Here is a 10548-nt window from a genome sequence, read left to right on the forward strand (position 1 = left end):
GGGAAGATAGAGCATAGTCAGACTATATGATTTTGTAGGGATAACTTTCTTTGGCCATGTTATTTTGAGAAGACATAATTGCTTTGTTAGTATGCTTGAAGTATTATTATTTTTTATGTCAATATAAACTTTTGTCTTGAATCTTTCTAATCTGAATATTCATACCACAATTAAGAAGGTTTGCATTGAAATTATGCCAAGTAGCACTCCGCATCAAAAATTCTCTTTTTATCATTTACCTACTCGAGGACGAGCAGGAATTAAGCTTGGGGATGCCTGATACGTCTCCAACGTATCTATAATTTTTTATTGCTCCATGCTATATTATCTACTGTTTTGGACTATATTGGGCTTTATTTCCCACTTTTATATTATTTTTGGGACTAACCTATTAACCGGAGGCCCAGCCCAGAATTGCTGTTTTTTTGCCTATTTTAGTGTTTCGGATAAACAGAATATCAAATGGAGTCCAAACGGAATAAAATCTTCGGAAACATGATTTTCTCACCGAACGTGATCCAGGAGACTTGGACCCTACTGCCAGGGATCAAAGAGGTGGTCATGAGGGTGGGGGCGCCCCCCCTAGGGCGCGCCCCCTGCCTCATGGGCCCCTCGGTGCTCCACCGACGTACTCCTTCCTCCTATATATACACACGTGCCCCCAAACGATCAGAATAGGAGCCAAAAACCTAATTCCACCGCGGCAACTTTCTGTATCCATGAGATCCCATCTTGGGGCCTGTTCCGGAGCTCCGCCGGAAGAGGGCCATCATCACGGAGGGCTTCTACATCATCCTAGCCCCTACGATGAAATGTGAGTAGTTTACCTCAGACCTTCGGGTCCATAGTTAGTAGCTAGATGGCTTCTTCTCTCTCTTTGAATCTCAATACAAAGTTCTCCCCCTCTCTTGTGGAGATCTATTCGATGTAATTTTCTTTTTGCGGTGTGTTTGTTGAGACTGATGAATTGTGGGTTTATGATCAAGTCTATCTATGAATAATATTTGAATCTTCTCTGAATTCTTTTATGCATGATTGGTTATCTTTGCAAGTCTCTTCGAATTATCCATTTGGTTTGGCCAACTAGATTGGTAGTTCTTGCCATGGGAGAAGTGCTTAGCTTTGGGTTCGATCTTGCGGTGTCCTTACCCAGTGACAGAAGGGGCAGCAAGGCACGTATTGTATCGTTGCCATCGAGGATAACAAGATGGGGTCTATTTCATATTGAATGAATTTATATTTCTACATCATGTCATCTTGCTTAAGGCATTACTCTGTTTTTAACTTAATACTCTAGATGCATGCTGGATAGCGGTCGATGAGTGGAGTAATAGTAGTAGATGCAGAATTGTTTTGATCTACTTGTCACGGATGTGATGCCTATATACATGATCATGCCTAGATATTCTCATAATTATGCACAATTCTATCAATTGCTCAACAGTAATTTTTTCACCCACCGTAGAATACTTATGCTCTTGAGAGAAGCCACTAGTGAAACCTATGGCCCCCGGGTCTATTCTCATCATATCAATCTCCATTACTTTTATATTGTTTTGCTATTTACTTTGCATTTACTTTTTACTTTGCATCTTTATATCAAAAATACCAAAAATATTCTATCTATCAGATCTCACTCTCATAAGTGACCGTGAAGGTCTTGACAACCCCTAATCGCGTTGGTTGCGAGTAGCTATCGCTTTGTGCAGGTACGAGGGACTTGAGCGTGGGCTCCTACTGGATTGATACCTTGGTTCTCAAAAACTAAGGGAAATACTTACGCTACTCTGCTGCATCATCCCTTCCTCTTCGGGGAAAACCAACGCGAGCTCAAGACGTAGCAAACTTCTGCAGGAGCACGAATGCCTTCACCTACTACCGTGGCATATCATGTCCCCCCTACACAATTACAGAATTCCGGTAACATCTTATTGCTGAAAGAGTCTAAAAGCATCGGGGGGCAACCATATCTTGACTGGTAGTTGAGAACAAGCTTACATTCTCTTGGGATTTGTGCAACTCCATTCGAGAGGAACTAATAGAAGGCGGGAAGCCTCACGATTTTGCTGCAGTAAAAGCTAGAGTTGTGCAAATGATGCATTCGTCTAGTGTTGTACCATCCAGTGCACCCCCTAAACAATTGCAAAGTTTCGGCACCTCATTACCGAAAAAGTCTAAAAGTATTAGGGGGCAATCTCATGAGGAGTGGGTGGAAATTGAGATGAAAAAGTTTAAAGCTCGCCAAGCTGAGATGTGGGCTAAAATTAGACAAGAGCGGGAAGCCTTGCAAATACAAAAAGATAAAAGTATTGATTCAGGTAACAATGAAAATTTGGTTATTGATAAAGCCGAATCAAATATTATGTGTGCCGAATCTATTGAACAAAAAGAGGATGCCAAGGCATTGGGGAGCCAACTGAAAACGAAACAAAGTATTATTGAAATTACACCACCATCATGCTCTCCCAACATATTTGAACAGTTATGTTTAGCAAGTAATTTACCTATTTTCAGATTTGGTCAGGACTTTATTGTTGATGCATCTATTAGAAAAATCCTCATAAGTAATTTTGAAGGACAAATGATGAAGGGTAATTTACTTGTTAGCAATAAAATTGTTACTAAGCATATCGGTCAATATATTGTACTCCCTCTGTAAACTAATATCAGAGCGTTTAGGTCACTACTTTAGTATTCTAAATGCTCTTATATTAGTTTACGGAGGGAGTACCATTCAAAGAGACCGATAGTGACTTATTATTGCAGCCAAAGCTTCTCCCATTGCTTTATTTAAAGTTCATATCTAATTGGTTAGTTTTGCTTGCTTCATACTTGGCTTACGCATGGTCTCAATTTTTGTTTCAGAAACATAAAGCCAAGGTTAAATTCTTTTGAGAAATCCGATGCTAATATTATATCTTATCCAAAGACATCGGAGATAGACTGCAAAACACAATGCATAGCCGAATGGGGGGATTCTAAATCTGAACCATTCGTTTGCTTACCTCCAAAGCCGTTCGCACAACAAGATCGGCTAGAAAACAAAACGTATACCTTCGATTCAAACATGTGTGATCAAATCTTTGATTTGTTGTTGAAAAATAATTACATTAGAATTCTTGATCACCATGTCAAGCCATCTATCCAAGGACGAATTTATTGTAAGTTGCATGATTCAGTCAAGCATATTATTGAGAATTGCAACATGTTTCGTCAAATAGTTAAATCGGCCATTGATAAAGGACGATTGAAATTTGTTGAGACACCAAGAGATGACGAGTCTATTCCAATTGGTCCCGATGGTAAAAGGTTTTTGCATCGGCTGCTTCAAGCCGATCCATTTAAAGAGAAGGTAAAAATTGCAGGTGATGGGATCAAGCTTTCAAGTAAAGAAGTTGTTGAAGAGCATAATGAACGTAATCTTGAGGGAGAGAATTCCATCTAAGCTACAATGGAGACACCAAGTACTGGGGGCAACAAGAAAATCCAAAGATCGGTGCAAGCACAACCAAAGAAAACAAAGGCCGATGTAAGCACAAAGGTAAAAAGCCAAAAGTCACTTTCGTGCAACTATTGGAAAAATATCAGAAGATAAGTGAGAAGAACAGTGCTTATAGGCCAACTAATGTAAAAGCATCAAGATCACCCCCTAGGCGCAAATCCAAGGATCGATATTGGCAAGAAGAGAATTTGAATGCAACTTGTTCATATCCTTATTTTGGGCCGTCAATGCCAATGTCGTGGATGCCTCCCTATGCTCACATAAATCCATATCCATCACGGGACAAGTATGATACAAGGGCACATTCTCCATATTATTATAAACCATCTCGCCAATATTATGCAGCTTCAAGAAGACCAATGTCCAATGAGCAGTCATATGTTCAAGACCGTTTCAATAAAAAAGAATCGGTCCGGAGCACAAGGAAGGATAAGGAGGTGGTTGAGCAAGTCTACCGCGTCAAAAGAGATGGTCGTAAGAGTGCCACTTCAGATATGATCTCAAATGAAAAAGAGCCAATTAAAGTGTTGACATTGGCTACAAAAGGTAGTGAGGCAAGTCAATCAAGTGTCAAATCTGAAGGGAAGAAGTTGAGAGTGCACAAGGTAAAACAAGAATTGCCATTACTTCAAACAAAATCGCAGTCGAGGTGCCCACTCGGCTTATCGTATTGGAAAAAGAAGAAGTTGCAAAATCTTGGTGCACAAGAACTTGAAAAGAGAAACATGGCATGGGTTCCCAAAGGAAGTATTCAAAATAAGAATTATGCGCGAGCTTCCTTTACAAGGAGTGCGGCAAAGGTGAAGAAGGAAAAGAGTGAAAACTATGAAGGACCAAGCCGAAGGTTTTAACATCTTCAGTCCACACATTATCCATTTTCTTCAACAATGTCGTTGATGCATATGCCATGGAATTCGTCATCAGGTATGATTGGTTACCCTCAATGGGCTTATTTTAATCCATGGATGCAACATAATTTCTTACATCATGAAAGGGTATTACCAAATCATCATATGTTTTGATTAGCTTCACTTTTGTTGCTAATCTAAATGGCCGATATATACTTATCGTCCTAAGCACGTACAAATGGCCGATGAAGTGTTGACATCGTCCTTAGAAAGAGCATTGTGCAAGTTATTTTTCGGCATGCAAGTTTTGCCGAAAAACAGGAGGGCATGTGTTGACATCATATTTTGGCATGGTCGAATTCATAATTAAGAATGCCTCAAATGGAAAAGATCTTATAGCGAGAATGTTCCATATCGTCAAAAGGAGAAACTTTGATATTTGGGCCATAGCAATTCGGTCTCATCTCTAAGGCCGAAGTTGTGTTCGAAGTATTGAGATTTTGTATTCAGAACACTATTCGGCTAATTACTCCCCCAAGATGGCCTCAGATGAGAAAACTTTCTACACGAATTGTCTTCGTCTCATTGAAATGGATGATTTTGATATAAAACCCATATCAATCTGAGATCGTATGCAAAAGTTAGAGCCATTTGAATACGGCTCTGTCACGAGGCAAAACTGGCTCGCCCCATCAGACACCTTGTCTGATGGATAGCGCGAGTGACAGTCCGTTTTGCACGAGGGATTCGACCCTGAAGATGGCCTCGAATCGAAAAACTTTTAACATTAAAGTTGTTCTTCTCGTCGAAATGAGTAAATATGCTTTTGAGCACATTTTCATCAGAGGTCGTTTACTGCCACAAAAAAGACCCAGAAGATGCATCCAGTTTAAACCGTTCGGTTTTGAAAAGTTCAGACAAAACCAATTCAAATTTGACTAGGGTTTTGGGCGTGAATCCAAGAATTTTCCTTGCACGGGAAGTTCAGCCGCCTCTTATATACCTAAGAGGTGACGGCCGATTGAACAACACACAATCGATCAAATCATCTACCACCTTTTACCTTTTATCTTTTCTCCTTAACCCTAGTTCTTCTTCTTCCTCGTTCTTCATCTGTTCTTTTTGTTGCAGGGCGGCGAACCTCGAGGCCCTAGGGGCGATCAGGTCAACCTAGGGCAGCCCATAGCCGCCGCGCGCCCTCACGGGGTCCCTCCCGGGTGCGTGGGGTTTCGGGTCTTCAAAAGCACCCGCCGGATTGCTTGCGTACCGCGCTTCCAGCGGGTCTCCTTCGACGTGAGCTGCGGTGCATCACCCCCGGCGTCTAGGATACACGGTGACGTGTTCGTGTGCAAACACAAACCAAATTCATAGATCAGAGAGAAATACAAAGCTATCTTAATCATGCATAAAAGAGTTTAGAGAAGACTAAAATAATATTCATAGATAATCTGGTCATAATCCCACAATTCATCGGATCTCAACAAACGCACTGCAAAAGAAGATTACATCAAATAGATCTCCAAGAACATCGAGGAGAACATTGGATTGAATATCAAAGAGAGGGAAGAAGCCATCGAGGTACTAGCTATGGACCCGTAGGTCTATGGTAAATTATTCACACATCATCAGAAGGGCGGCAAGGATGATGTAGAAGCCCTCCGTGATCAAATCCCCCTCCGACAGAGTACCGAAAAAGGCCTCCAGATGGGATCTCATGAAGACAGAAACTTGCGGTGGTGGAGAAGTATTTTTGGTGTGCCCTCTGGTCTACGGGGAATATTTGGGTATTTATAGAAGAATTAGGGTTGGAAGTGCCACGGAGGGGCCCTGGTAACCCACAAGTATAGGGGATCGCAACAGTTTTCGAGGGTAGAGTATTCAACCCAAATTTATTGATTCGACACAAGGGGGGCCAAAGAATATTCTCAAGTATTAGTAGCTGAGTTGTCAATTCAACCACACCTGGAAACTTAGTATCTGCAGCAAAGTGTTTAGTAGCAAAGTAATATGATAGTAGTGGTAACGGTAGCAAAAAGGTAACAGTAGTAAAATTAATGTTTTGGTGTTTTGTACTGATGATAGCAATAGCAACGGAAAAGTAAATAAGCGGAGAACAATATATGGAAAGCTCGTAGGCAATGGATCAGTGATGGAGAATTATGCTGGATGCGGTTCATCATGTAACATTCATAACCTAGGGTGACACAGAACTAGCTCCAGTGCATCAATGTAATGTAGGTATGTATTCCGAATATAGTCATACGTGCTTATGGAAAAGAACTTGCATGACATCTTTTGTCCTACCCTCCCATGGCAGCGGGGTCCTTACGAAAACTAAGGGATATTAAGGCCTCCTTTTAATAGAGTACCGGAACAAAGCATTAACACATAGTGAATACATGAACTCCTCAAACTACGGTCATCACCGGTAAGTATCCCGATTATTGTCACTTCGGGGTTAACGGATCATAACACATAATAGGTGACTATAGACTTGCAAGATAGGATATAGAACTCTCATATATTGATGAAAACATAATAGGTTCAGATCTGAAATCATGGCACTCGGGCCCTAGTGACAAGCATTAAGCATAGCAAAGTCATAGCAATATCAATCTCAGAACATAGTGGATACTAGGGATCAAACCCTAACAAAACTAACTCGATTACATGATAGATCCCATCCAACCCATCACCGTCCAGCAAGCCTACAATGGAATTACTCACGCTCGGCGGTGAGCATCATGAAATTGGTGATGGAGGATGGTTGATGATGATGATGGCGACGGATTCCCCTCTCCGGAGCCCCGAACGGACTCCAGATGAGCCCTCCCGGGAGGTTTTAGGGCTTGGCGGCGGCTCCGTATCGTAAAACGCGATGATTTCTTCTCTCTGATTTTTTTTCTCCCCGAAACACAATATATAGAGTTGGAGTTGGAGTCGGAGGAGCTCCAGGGGGCCCACGAGGTGGGGGGCGCGCCCCCACCCTCGTGGACAAGTGGTGGCCCCCCTGGCCTTCATCTTTTGCAAGGATTTTTTATATTTTCCGAAAAGTTGTTCCATGAAGTTTCAGGTCATTCCGAGAACTTTTGTTTCTGCACATAAATAACACCATGGTAATTGTGCTGAAAACAGCGTCAGTCCAGGTTAGTTCCATTCAAATCATGCAAGTTAGAGTCCAAAACAAGGGCAAAAGTGTTTGGAAAAGTAGATACGACAGAGACGTATCAACTCCCCCAAGCTTAAACATTTGCTTGTCCTCAAGCAATTCAGTTGACAAACTGAAAGTGATAAAGAAAAACTTTTACAAACTCTGTTTGCTCTTGTTGTTGTAAATATGTAAAGCCAGCATTCAAGTTTTCAGCAAAGATTATAACTAACCACATTCACAATAACGCTTAGGTCTCAAGTTTACTCATATCAATGGCATAATCAACTAGCGAGCAATAATAATAAATCTCGGATGACAACACTTTCTCAAAACAATCATAATATGATATAACAAGATGGTATCTCGCTAGCCCTTTCTGAGACCGCAAAACATAAATGCAGAGCACCTTTGAAGACCAAGGACTGACTAGACATTGTAATTCATGGTAAAAGAGATCCAGTCAAGTCATACCCAATGTAAACTAACAATAATGAATGCAAATGACTGCAGTGCTCTCCAACTGGTGCTTTTTAATAAGAGGATGATGACTCAGCATAAAAGTAAATAGATAGGCCCTTCGCAGAGGGAAGCAAGGATTTGTAGATGTGCTAGCGCTCGGTTTTGAAACAGAGATGAATAATATTTTGAGCAGTATACTTTCATTGTCAACATAACAACCAAGAGATGGCGATATCTTCCATGCTACACACATTATAGGCGGTTCCCAAACAGAATGGTAAAATTTATACTCCCCCTTCCACCAACAAGCATCAATCCATGGCTTGCTCGAAACAACGAGTGCCTCCAACTAACAAGAGTCCCAAGGGGAGTTTTGTTTGCAATTATTTTGATTTAGTTTGCATAAAGCATGGGACTGGGCATCCCGGTGACCAGCCCTTTATCTCGTGAGTGAGGAGCGGAGTCCACTCCTCTTGAGAATAACCCACCTAACATGGAAGATATAGACAGCCCTAGTTGATACATGAGCTAATCGAGCATACAAAACATGATGATTATTTGAAGGTTTAGAGTTTGGCACATACAAATTTACTTGGAACGGCATGTAGATACCGCATATAGGAAGTGTTGGGGAACGTAGCAGAATTTTAAAATTTTCTACACATCACCAAGATCAATCTATGGAGTCATCTAGAAACGAGGGAGAGAGGAGTGCATCTACATACCCTTGTAGATCATGAGCGGAAGCGTTCAAGAGAACGGGGTTGATGGAGTCGTACTCGTCGTGATCCAAATCACCGAAGATCCTAGCGCCGAATGGACGGCACCTCCGCGTTCAACACACGTACGGAGCGAGGACGTCTCCCGCGCCTTGATCCAGCAAGGAGGAGGGAGAGGTTGAGGAAGAGGGCTCCAACAGCAGCACGACGGTGTGGTGGTGGTGAAGCTGCAGTACTCCAGCAGGGCTTCGCCAAGCTCTAACGGAGGAGGAGAGGTGTAGGGGAGGGGAGGGGTTGCGCCTTGGATGTTGTATGCAGCCCTCCCCTCACCCCTCTATTTATAGGGGAAGGGGAAAGGGGGCCGGCCCCCTCTAGATGAGATCTAGAGGGGGGGCGGCAGCCAAGGGGAGGGGGGGCTTGCCCCCCAAGCAAGGGGACGCCCCCTTTAGGGTTTCCCCCCAACCCTAGGCGCATGGGCCCTAGGGGGGTGTGGCGGCCCAGCCCACTTGGGCTGGTTCCCTTCTCCATACAGCCCATAAGGACCTCCGGAAGAGGTGGCCCCTCCCGGTGGACCCCCGGAACCCCTCCGGTGGCCCCGGTACAATACCGATATGCCCCTGAACCTTTCCGGCGACCGTATGACAACTAACCATATATAAATCTTTACCTCCGTACCATTCCGGAACTCCTCGTGACATTCGGGATCTCATCCGGGACTCCTAACAACATTCGGTAATCACATACAAGTCTTCCTAACAACCCTAGCGTCACCGAACCTTAAGTGTGTAGACCCTACGGGTTTGGGAGACATGCAGACATGACCGAGACGACTCTCCGGTCAATAACCAACAGCAGGATCTGGATACCTATGTTGGCTCCCACATGCTCCACGATGATCTCATCGGATGAACCACAATGTCGAGGATTCAATCAATCCGTATACAATTCCCTTTGTCAATCGGTACGTTACTTGCACGAGACTCGATCGTCGGTATCCCAATACCTTGTTCAGTCTCGTTACCGGAAAGTCACTTTACTTGTGCCGTAATGCATGATCCCGTGATCAACCACTTGGTCACATTGAGCTCATTATGATGATGCATTACCGAGTGGGCCCAGAGATACCTCTCCGTCATACGGAGTGACAAATCCCAGTCTTGATTCGTGCCAACCCAACAGACACTTTCGGAGATACCTGTAATGTACCTTTATAGTCACCCAGTTACGTTGTGACGTTTGGCACACCCAAGGCACTCCTACGGTATCCGGGAGTTGCACAATCTCATGGTCTAAGGAAATGATACTTGACATTTAGAAAAGCTACAACAAACGAACTACACGATCTTTGAGCTAAGCTTAGGATTGGGTCTTGTCCGTCACATCATTCTCCTAATGATGTGATCCCGTTATCAGTGACATCCAATGTCCATAGTCAGGAAACCATGACTATCTTTTGATCAACGAGACAGTCAACTAGAGGCTCACTAGGGACGTGTTGTGGTCTATGTATTCACACATGTATTACGATTTCCGGATAACACAATTATAGCATGAACAATAGACAATTATCATGAACAAAGAAATATAATAATAACCATTTTATTATTGCCTCTAGGGCATATTTCCAACAGTCTCCCACTTGCACTAGAGTCAATATTCTAGTTACATTGTGATGAATCGAACACCCATGCAGTTCTGGTGTTATCATGTTTTGCTCTAGGGAAAGGTTTAGTCAACGGATCTGCTACATTCAGGTCCGTATGTACTTTACAAATCTCTATGTCTCCATTTTGAACACTTTCACGAATGGAGTTGAAGCGACGCTTGATATGCCTGGTCTTCCTGTGAAACCTGGGCTCCTTGGCAAGG

The sequence above is a fragment of the Triticum urartu genome, chromosome 1A (genome assembly GCF_056163025.1).
Source record: "Triticum urartu cultivar PI428250 chromosome 1A, HENAU_Tu73, whole genome shotgun sequence".
In the NCBI taxonomy this organism is placed as follows: Eukaryota; Viridiplantae; Streptophyta; class Magnoliopsida; order Poales; family Poaceae; genus Triticum; species Triticum urartu.